This window comes from Hyperolius riggenbachi, chromosome 3 (genome assembly GCF_040937935.1).
Source record: "Hyperolius riggenbachi isolate aHypRig1 chromosome 3, aHypRig1.pri, whole genome shotgun sequence".
Classification (NCBI taxonomy): domain Eukaryota; kingdom Metazoa; phylum Chordata; class Amphibia; order Anura; family Hyperoliidae; genus Hyperolius; species Hyperolius riggenbachi.
In genome coordinates this window covers 407,585,156-407,595,235 of record NC_090648.1, presented here as the reverse complement: position 1 = coordinate 407,595,235, position 10,080 = coordinate 407,585,156, and the positions used below count along the sequence as shown (strand labels likewise).

Sequence of the window (10,080 nt, the reverse complement as noted above, 5' to 3'; positions counted from 1 at the left end):
CTGTGCATATGGCCTCATTAAATTTGTGCTCAGTCCAAACGCCTCATCGGCTACGAATGTGTGGGGGTAAGCAGGTCCAGTAGTGTCAGGCCAAGGTTTGTCGTCAGGGAGGTCAAGGTTTCCGCTAATTCGTTTTTGTCCAAACCGGCTGTTGCGGAATATACGCGAGTCACTATTTCCTCCGTATGCTTCCACATCAATGTATAAAAATTTGCTGTCAGCGTCAGCAACAGCCATCAGGACGATGGAAAAATATTTTTTATAATTGAAGTAATGGCTTCCACTGTGAGGTGGCATCACCACGCGCACGCGTTTGCCATCTATTGCGCCAAGGCAATTTGGGAATTGATGTTGCTCATAGAACTTTGCAGAGACTTCCTCCCATTTTCTCTTGTCTGGAAACTGCATGTAGAGGTTTGCCAGTTTATTCCATATTACCACGCATGTGGTACGTACAATCCGGTGGATAGTGGTCACCCCCATGCGAAATTCATAATGCATCGCTGAGAAGCTTTGCCCAGTAGCCAGGAATCTAGAAATGTAAAGAAATATATATATGTAAATATTATCATTACGTATATTAATCACATGTTATTTTTTTCAGTCGCAGATCTGAGGAGAAGATGGAAGTCTGCCAGGGACAACTATAAACGAGAATTAGAAAAACAGAAAACCGAATCCAGAAGTGGTTCTGGATCTTCCAAAAGAACTAAGTACAAGTATGCTGCACAGATGGCATTCCTCAAATCAGTCGGAGAAACTGGACCGTAAGTTTCCTTTATAATGAGAATATGTTTTGGGATTCATTCTATAACAAAATCAAAGTTATAAACAATTTGATAATAAATTGACCGGCAAATCTCATAGGTTGTACTCGTCACAACAAGGTGTTTCAATTTTTTTTTTCTTTCTACAGCACAGAAGATAGTTTATTAGACGAGGATGATAATTCACGCAGTTCTTTTGCTGGAGATACACAGTTGGAAGATATTGAAACAGACAGTGCCGATATTATAGACATACATTCTTCAGAATCGTCTGTTACCATGGAAACAAGTACTGCAAGTACTGCAGCAGAAACTGTAAGATCAACGCCTGCTGCAACAACTTCCAACATTTCATCCAAAAAAAAAAAAGGGAAAATGCCAAAACAAGATTATGAGAAGCTAATGCTTAGTTCTGTTCAAAATTTTGTAGAGACCTACAAAGAGAAAACTGAGGGAAGAAAAAAGAGAGAACAGGAGATGATGGCGGAAAGAGGTAAACAAAGTGCCAATTTGCAATTCTTAATTAGTTTAGAACCACATTTGAAAAAGGTACCGTCACACCTAAACTTAGCTTGCAGAAAATCTATTCTTGAGGCCATAGAGAAATTCATACCTAATGAGAGTTCAAGTGACAGATTTGGTGCGTACTCGCAACCTGTCATGCATCAGTCACAAACCCAAATGCAAACACCACAACAACAATTGTACAATCCCTACTTTCTACCTACCATACCACCAGTACATGACAGTCATGTTCCCTACCATTCCTCATTTGACCCAAACATAGGTCAAGGAAGATATAATTGTATGCCTTCAAGATCCATGGTCAGTACTCCAACACTTGCAACAAGTACTCAACCCACACCAAGCCGATCCAATTCTGAAAGTCCCAATCTAACTTCTTATAACATACTACAACCAATTGTCAGGAGTACAAATGTAACTGAACAACAACAAGAAGCTGGAAACCGAAGTTATGTTACCATGTTGTCTGAAACCACAGAATAATTTAATACAGCATACAAGCATACAACCCCATTTCTGCACTGATATCGTACTGAGCAAATTTAAATGTTACCTACAAATTGCTCATGACCAGTTAGTTTTCAAATTTATTATAGCAATGTAGTTTTAAACATTGCAACTTTTTAGAGTAAACCTTATTTGTTGTATTCAAAATTCGTACTGACCCTGGCTGTTTGGTTGTATTTGTAGTTGCCATGGTGAAGAGGACCGGTATCCAGGTGTCAGCATGTTGTGAACTGTACTGTACTGCATGTGGAAACAGTGAGGAATAGAGCATGTTTATGCTGTTCCAGCACACTGTTTCCCCATGCAGTACACTGCAGTTTTCCATGATGGCACTGGGATACTGCTCCACTTCACCATGGCAACCAACTGCAACAGACATGTTGCCAATACACATTCAAAATTGTAAAGGGACTAGAAGCACAAAATAAAAATGAAATTGTTTCTCACCTTGGACTTTCTACAGCCCACCATAGGTCGGGAGGTCCCACGACAGCGTACTGGTTCTTCTCCTAGGCCTCGCATCATTAGTGCGGCTGACGTGACAGTATGGCACATGCATGATTAAAGCACGCATGCGCCATACTATGACCCTAGCAGCAGCGATGACCTGATGCGACCGGCAAGTGACAACAGCAGTGACGGATGAGGAAGCAGGAGCCCTACTCTTGGGACCAGTGTCGCAGGGAGACGTCAGGAGCCACCGGGCAGCCATTTATGAAGGAAGGCCAAGGAGAAAAGCCATGACGTAGATCGTGGGACCTCCCTACTTACAGTGGGCTGCAGAAAGTCCAAGATGAGTACCAATTGCAATTATTTTTTTGAGTTTAAAGTCCCTTTATAAAAAAAGTTTTGCAGAAGTTATTTATACATACCGCAACGTGATAAGTAGGCGTTCTGTTGGAGTCACACTCTTACGAAATTTGGTGTCTTTTTTCTTTAAATCCGCCTCCAATAAAGAAAGTAGGCGATCAAAGCTGTAATAAAAAAGTTATTGTAGTAAATAAAAAAAATATAGGATTTTTTTTTTTATTTAAATGTTTTTACACTTTAATTATTTGCACTTTCTTGTCTATAGAAAATTAGCACTTATATTACAATACTTCAATGTAATAAAAAAAAAATGTAAAGTATAAAAATTATATTTTATTAAAAAATTAGCAACGTTAGTAATGTTTACTACTGAGTTGTTGGCACTTTATTTTTTCACAAATGTGTTTCTATCAATACATCTGTGATGTACCTTGCACTGTGTTCTGTTTAAATATGGTGGTTTTCTATTACTACTGTTACAAGTTTTAAATAAAAAAAAATGTCCTTGCTGGAATAAGTTACAATAAAAAAATCGTTCAAAATTTGACTTTGTGAAATTATTATATGTAGATTACAATATTTCTATAAGTAAAATGTAATATGTCACAAATATCACACAGAAATGACAGTTGGGGGGATAGTAATCTATATAAATATCACAATACACAGTGATGTCACTTTTGGAAAGAATGTAAATCAAGTATAACCTTGTTAACCATTAACATTACAAATCACAATAACCTAAGAGGTCTCAAATACACTGTATGAAGAGATGAAGAGATTATCTTACCTTCCAATAGACATTCTGGCATATCCAAAGAATTTATCTGGATGCTGCCGCAGATCCCTGTACAGCATCCAGAATTGTCCTTTTTTCGGCCTGTCTTTCAGGAGAGGATGAACCCAAAACCTCCTTTGCTGTCCTCTTCTTCTCAGCACCAGAGACATGAGGATCATAAAGATCAATTCTTCAATCATTTTTAAATACAACACCAAACAGCAATATCCAAGCTCTCTATCCAACTCCTCTCAAAAAACCCACAAGACTTTCTATGTGCTATATCTTTTTATAGTGAAAAAGGGAGGGCTTAAAATGTGCCTCAACCAATGGTTTGACAGCACAACAGATTTGTTGATGCAATTAGAACATGTACACTTTTCTAACCAATGACAAGGATTAATTTCAAATATCAAGTTACTTTTTCAAAAGAACACACAATAGTTCCACCAATCACGTCAGTCCTAAAAATCACTAATCACAAAACGCTGCACAAAGTTAAAATCGCAAATCGCAATCGCAGCAAAAATGGGTGAGGGCTCGTTTCCACTATCGCGAATCTGCATGCGTCCAACGCATGCAGATCCGCACATGTAATACAAGTGGATGGGCCTGTTTCCACTGTAGCGTGTCAAGGTGCGTTTTTTTCAGCGTGAAAAAAACGCACAAAAGAGCCAACGATTTCGCCTGCGTCGGGAATCCGTGCGAATCGCCGCTAATGTATTTAATAGTAAAAACGCATGCGTTTGTTACATGCGTTTTTACCCGCGATTTCGCGTGCGATTTCGCACCTTTTTCAATTTTATTTAGCCCTGGCAGTGTCATGGTTAATTTCGCATGGCACCCTGCCATGCGAAATCGCAGGCGAAATCGCGGGTAAAAACGCATGTGGAAACGCATCCGCATGCGTTTTTACAAGCGTCGGAATGCGGCCGAAATCGCGTCGCAACAGTGGAAACAAGCCCTAAATCACTCAATCGCAAATCGCAATCGCTTGTAAAATCGCAGGGTAAAATCGCAATCGTAAACGCTAGCGCTTGCGATTTTACATTGCGATTGCTAGTGGAAAAGGGCCCTAAGTGATTTAATTACTTTTATTACTTCTAGAGGACTGATTTTTGCATCTAAGTCTATTCTCTGCTGTGGGGTGATATTGGGAAGAGATAATTTTCCAAGGAAGGCCTTCATATTTTCTTCATTGGGTTGTGGAATTGTGGTGTCTACTTTCAGATTGTATAGGGAGTTGTAGTAATCTTTGAATGCATTTGGCAATTTTTTTAGGGTGGTAAATTATTTTTTTAGCGAAAGGGTATATTCGTTTCTCGATTTTGGATCTTGCTTGTTTCTGTCTATATAATCTAGCTAGAAATGCTCCTGCTTTGTTGGATTGTGAATAGTGATTTAGCTTTTGATATATTTATCATAGTCGAGAGTGAGTTCATTTATCAGTTCCTGTCTCAATATGAATAGTTCTTTATCTGAAGTGGGTGAAAATTGTTGTTTGTTTATAGATTCTATATTTCTAATTTTATTATGGAGCGAGTCTATCTTGGCAGATTTCTGTTTTTTTTTCAGTTGCTGAAATTTTAATAAGGTGGCCCCTAATCACTGCTTTGTGTGCTCTCCATCTGATAATCTCACCAACTTTGTCCCCTTTATTCAAATCAAAATATTCTGTGATATCTTTATGGATATATGTAACGTTTCCCTTAGTTGTTAAAAGAGAAGAGTTGAGTCTCTATGGAGGTCTATCTATTAGGAACTTAGGGTTTGAAATGGTAAAAGAGATGGATGCGTGGTCTGACCAAGGTATTGTATTAATTTTGGCATCCAGGACTGTTTGTAATGTTAATCTATCCGTTAAGAACATGTCTATTCTGGAATACATCTTGTGGACTCTGGAAAAAAATGTGTAATCCCTTTGGGATGCGTTTATGGACCTCCATGGGTCAAACAAGTCTTCTGCAATCATTGATTTGTATAAGGAGATTAATTTTTTGGAACCATTATGAGAGGTGTCCAATTTGGGATTGTTGCAGGCGTTTAAATCACCCATTATTAGTGCTCCTTTTTTTATTTGTCTGACCTGTTCCATCAACATTTTTAGGAAGGAGCATTGGCCTCGATTCATCATTGTCTTTGAGATAACTTTTTCCAGTTTGTTAAATTACCGAATTCGAAGTTTAGCGATTTCTAGTTGTATTCATCAAGGTTTTTCGGCATTCGGTGTAAATTCGATAACAATTCGGTAAACATTCGGTAACGTGTCGATATTTCCATTTTACAGCTGTAATTTAACACAAGGCCATAAGATTCCCATGGAATTGTGGGTAAAAGGCAGTCCTTTGAGCACTACGTAGCAACATTCTGAATAGGGCTTAACACCTGGACCAGGATTCTGGAAGTGGTTGGGACAATCCCACAATTTGATAGGAGCCTTTTCTAAAAAATTATAGTGCAGCTAGCAAAATTAGTTAACCCTGGCACTGCCTGTGTTCTCTTACAAGATGATTCAAGAGAAATGCAGATGTCGTGTTATAGCAAATAAATCTATTCTCTTACAAATTTATATGGTTGCAGACCTTATTCTTGCCCTTCTGCGCCTTTGAATCTCTCTCAACTGATACATAACCACTTCAAATGGCTCCATATTCTCTGTCAGCAATGATCTGACAGGAATAACGACAGAGCAGTGAAGGAGATAACTAATCCTAAATGTAACGCTAAACCACGCCCACTTTCTTTTTCATGAATTACACTTTATTCCGTTTTAGCAAATCGTTACCGAATCGTTACCGAATGTTCGCTAACAGCTGTAGATAACTTTGATGAATCCTGAAATGAAGTTAACAAATTCGGTATTTTACCAAACTGTTGTTAACAAATTTGCTAAGTGTTGATGAATCGAGGCCATTGTCCTTTATTAGGAGCATACAGGCCTACTAAAGTGAAGCATGCATTATTGATGGTGCAGATCACTATCAAAAAACGGCCATTTGGATCTTGGACAGTATTCTGTATAGATATAGATAATTAGGCATTAAAAGCCATTAGTACACCCCTCTTTTTTTATATAAAATTACTACATATTATATGTTCACAATCTTTATGGTGAAGTCTAGGCTTGTCATTATTTGTTAAATGTGTTTCAGAGACACAAACTATGTCAGCTTTATTATGGAGAGCGTCTTTCCATAATTGGTGTCTCTTATAAGGCGAGTTTAGGCCATAGGCATTAATAGAAAAACATTTTAAGCTCATGTTAGATCTCTGATTTTTGATGCGATGAAGAATCCAGTGATTCTTAGAAATGAAGCGCTTAGCTGCCCTTTAAACCATCAAGAAAATAGGGACTTTGAGAGAAGGTCACATTTCAATAAAAAGAACAAATTTCCAGGAAGAACTATAAACATATAATCTATCTATAGAATTCACAACAATTCTGAATAAAACATATTTCAAGAATATATCTTAGTAGGATGGTATAGAGGACACATCCTGTGGGGCAAGTAATATTAAGCCAATTGCTTGAATATATACAGCACTCAGAGTTAAAGAAAGCATTAGCAAAACAAGGAGATCTGTTGTCACAGCTCAAGTAGATTGCACAGTGTGCCATTCCAGGGAGAGTTTAGGTGTGTTGTTTATGCGGTTTTTCGCCTTTAAATCTGGACCTGGGAGTTTCATGTATTTCAGAAAACGGATTCCATCTATCTTCTACATTTGCAATGATAGTAATCTTTCCTAGGTGGGATACGATTAGCTTTGCTGGGAACCCCCATTTATATTTGATGTTATGGTCTCTCATGCTTTTAGTTATAGGGCTCAGTGCTTTACGTGCTTTCAGTGTAGCTTGCAAAAGATCGGCAAATAGCAGAATTTTGTGGAAAGGTTCCGGGAGGTAAAATTGAAAGTTCATGATAACATCTGTGGGGATTGCTTCCGATAAGAATTTCGGCTTGGGTAGGCGGTTGATTCTTTCTATAGAGAGTTCTTTGTCGGACAGATGAGGTAGCACCTGTTTAAGAAGCTTGGTGACAAAGGGTTTTAGCTCCGACTGTGCCACCATTTCAGGAATACCTCTTTCTGAAGCATGTGAATCAATGTCTATAATTTTGTTAAATCCTGTGGTGAGGGCTGCTGCTCTGTCTTCAGTTGTAGCAACTCTGCTGCCTAGGTCATCGATCTGATTTTGTAGGTTATTGCTGATAGTATGAAAATCAGATACTAGTGTGTGTCTGAGGGATAATAGCATGTCTTTCATGGCAGCTTGGGATAGTACTTGGTCTGTGACTGGGAATGAATCTATCGGTTCCCTCTGTGGGGGCCCCCCCTTGTGCGTTCATGTGGCCTACCTTATCTGGGGTCTCTGAGATGAGAGCTTCTGGCGTGCTTTTGCAGAACTCCTCGATGCCGGAGAAGAGGAATCCGGGGATGATAGGTCATCCGGTCTTGATTTATAGATTGCTGCTGGTCAATAAAGTCATCTGCTAGTGGGAGTAAGTCTGGGTTTTCCAACATCTCACAGCTATTAATCAGCTGCACGCTGCCGGCGCCATCTTGACCTCTTGCTGAAGTTGCCCTCTGACTCTTCGGAGGGAAGAATTCAGTGAGTTTCTGTATTTTTGTGGAATTTTTCTTCCACTTACGAGAGGCATCGGTTTCCATCGCCAATTCTTCCATTCCTGGGGATGATAGCTTCCCTGGGATCGCTGATTTGGGCCGCTTTGTAGAGCTGCGTGGGAGAGCTCTGTTAGCAAGCGTCCATTCGGCTTGCGTGCCAGACACGCCCCCAGTTTATTATAGTTTCTTATACCCCTTGGTATGTACCTGCCCCTCTCATGCAATATCATTAAACCCCATGTTTGTAAAGACAAGCGTGCCAATACTTTTGGCAATATAGTATATCATTGCTTTACTGAATGCCACTAAATATTTTTTTTCCAAGTTCAGATTGCAGCTGCTAGAGCCCTTCTGGAAGCCACAGCAATAGTATGCAGTTTGATGCAAAAGGTATCCAGAATTATCCTCATTTTTTATGTTTTTGGTTCATAAGCCTGCACATAGCAGGAATTAAAATATATCGCATCCCTTTGCACATCGACAGTTTTACTAGTTTTAAGTCAATGATAAATTTCTTCTACAGGGAGAAGAGTGTTTACATCTGACAGTATGCGGGGTATATATACACATGACAGTTGGGGGTAATCACTTCAGCAGTGGACAGTGGTTCCAGCAGCTTTTGTAGTGAAACATATAGAAAGCTCAGGAATAGTTTAGAGGTGTGTATTTGTTTAAGGGCATATTTCTTTATTGTATGAGTTTTGGAGTTAACTGTTGATTTATAGAGACAAAGTAAATGTCAATAAGAAAGATTTGTTGTTAACATGCACTTTAAGAATACCATAAGGCTAGGGAAAATGGTTTTACTTTCTGTCCTAGGTCCCCACTTAGGAAAACGTGAGAGCTATATTACATTGAGGATAATACTTCTCATTAACACTCACCATAAAATAAAATAAGGTTAGGAGCTTCCATCAGGGATGTAAACTGAAACTGGCCTGGCTTGATTTTTAATGCTGGTCCCTAAATAACAGTGTCCTCGGATGCTAGGACGATCTGCTCTGCATTATCTAAGAGTGTTGTGCCGCAAGCTATTGTAATGAATTAAGATGTGCAGCAAAGTATTTGTAACAGTGGTTAGACATTGAATTTTGTTTCTTATCATAAAGTTTATGCTTATCTCATCCATCTTATCCAGTGGCATAGCAATAGGGGGTGCAGAGGTAGCATCCGCATTGGGGCCCTTGGGCCAGAAGGGTCCCGAAGGGTCTACCCTCTATCACAGTATTAGCTCTATATTGGTCCTGTGTTGGGAATAATCACTTCAATAGATGCTTTGAATAGTAGTAATCCCTAACATACTGTTCCCCATCCCCTGCTTGCAACTCAGACACTATGGTTGTCCTTGGCAGGTTTTGGTACGCCATATCAATTGTTATGTATAGAGTGCTGGGGGGGGGGGGAAATAGCTCCTTAGCTACGCCACTGATCTTATCCTTTCACTACTCATTAAGGTAAATCAGTACCTTATGATGATCAATGCAACTTGCTTAAGTAGATCATGTTCTATTGGTACCTTAAAAGACTGATTTGCCAAATTAGGATTTGTAACAATGCTAAGGCTATGACAAAAATCTTGATCAGTCTATTTCATAAAACCCATAAAGGAGACTTTTTGACAGCTTTGACAGATGACTGACAGGTAGTCACTGTCAGTATCAGTCAGTCACCCACCAATACAATCACTAGCCTTAAATACATATGCAAGGAGTATACAGTATGTGCTATGTGAATATACTCAATAAACAAAATGCTGTTATTGGGCCTGATTCTATTCAAGGTGATAAGTAGCTTGCAGATGCGAGCTACTTATCACCTTTTCATCTACGAGTATTCACTGTGATTCACTTGTGCAATGTTTTATTCGTGCAATGGCCAATCGTTAGGAATCATTACTCAGGCAAAAGCCTGAGCGATGCTCCCTTTGTATGGGCAATGGGGAGTGAGGTTTTACCCTGTGGTGCTGTCCTTCACCCACTGAACATCCACTGCCATCTTTTGCTGCTGCATCTGGGGGTCTCCTTTAATTACCTGTCAGATCGCCGCAGATAACTGAAGCCCCCAATGTCA

General features: G+C 39.3%; 1 long non-coding RNA gene across 1 annotated transcript; it reads right to left on the bottom strand.

Annotated features, from left to right (window-relative positions):
• Positions 1-321: 321 nt before the first annotated feature.
• On the bottom strand, positions 322-3,508 carry LOC137561612 (uncharacterized). Its single transcript, XR_011030069.1, has 3 exons — positions 3,400-3,508; positions 2,672-2,773; positions 322-532 (listed from the first exon to the last, which is right to left on the bottom strand). It is a non-coding gene; the product is annotated as an uncharacterized lncRNA (long non-coding RNA).
• Positions 3,509-10,080: the final 6,572 nt, after the last annotated feature.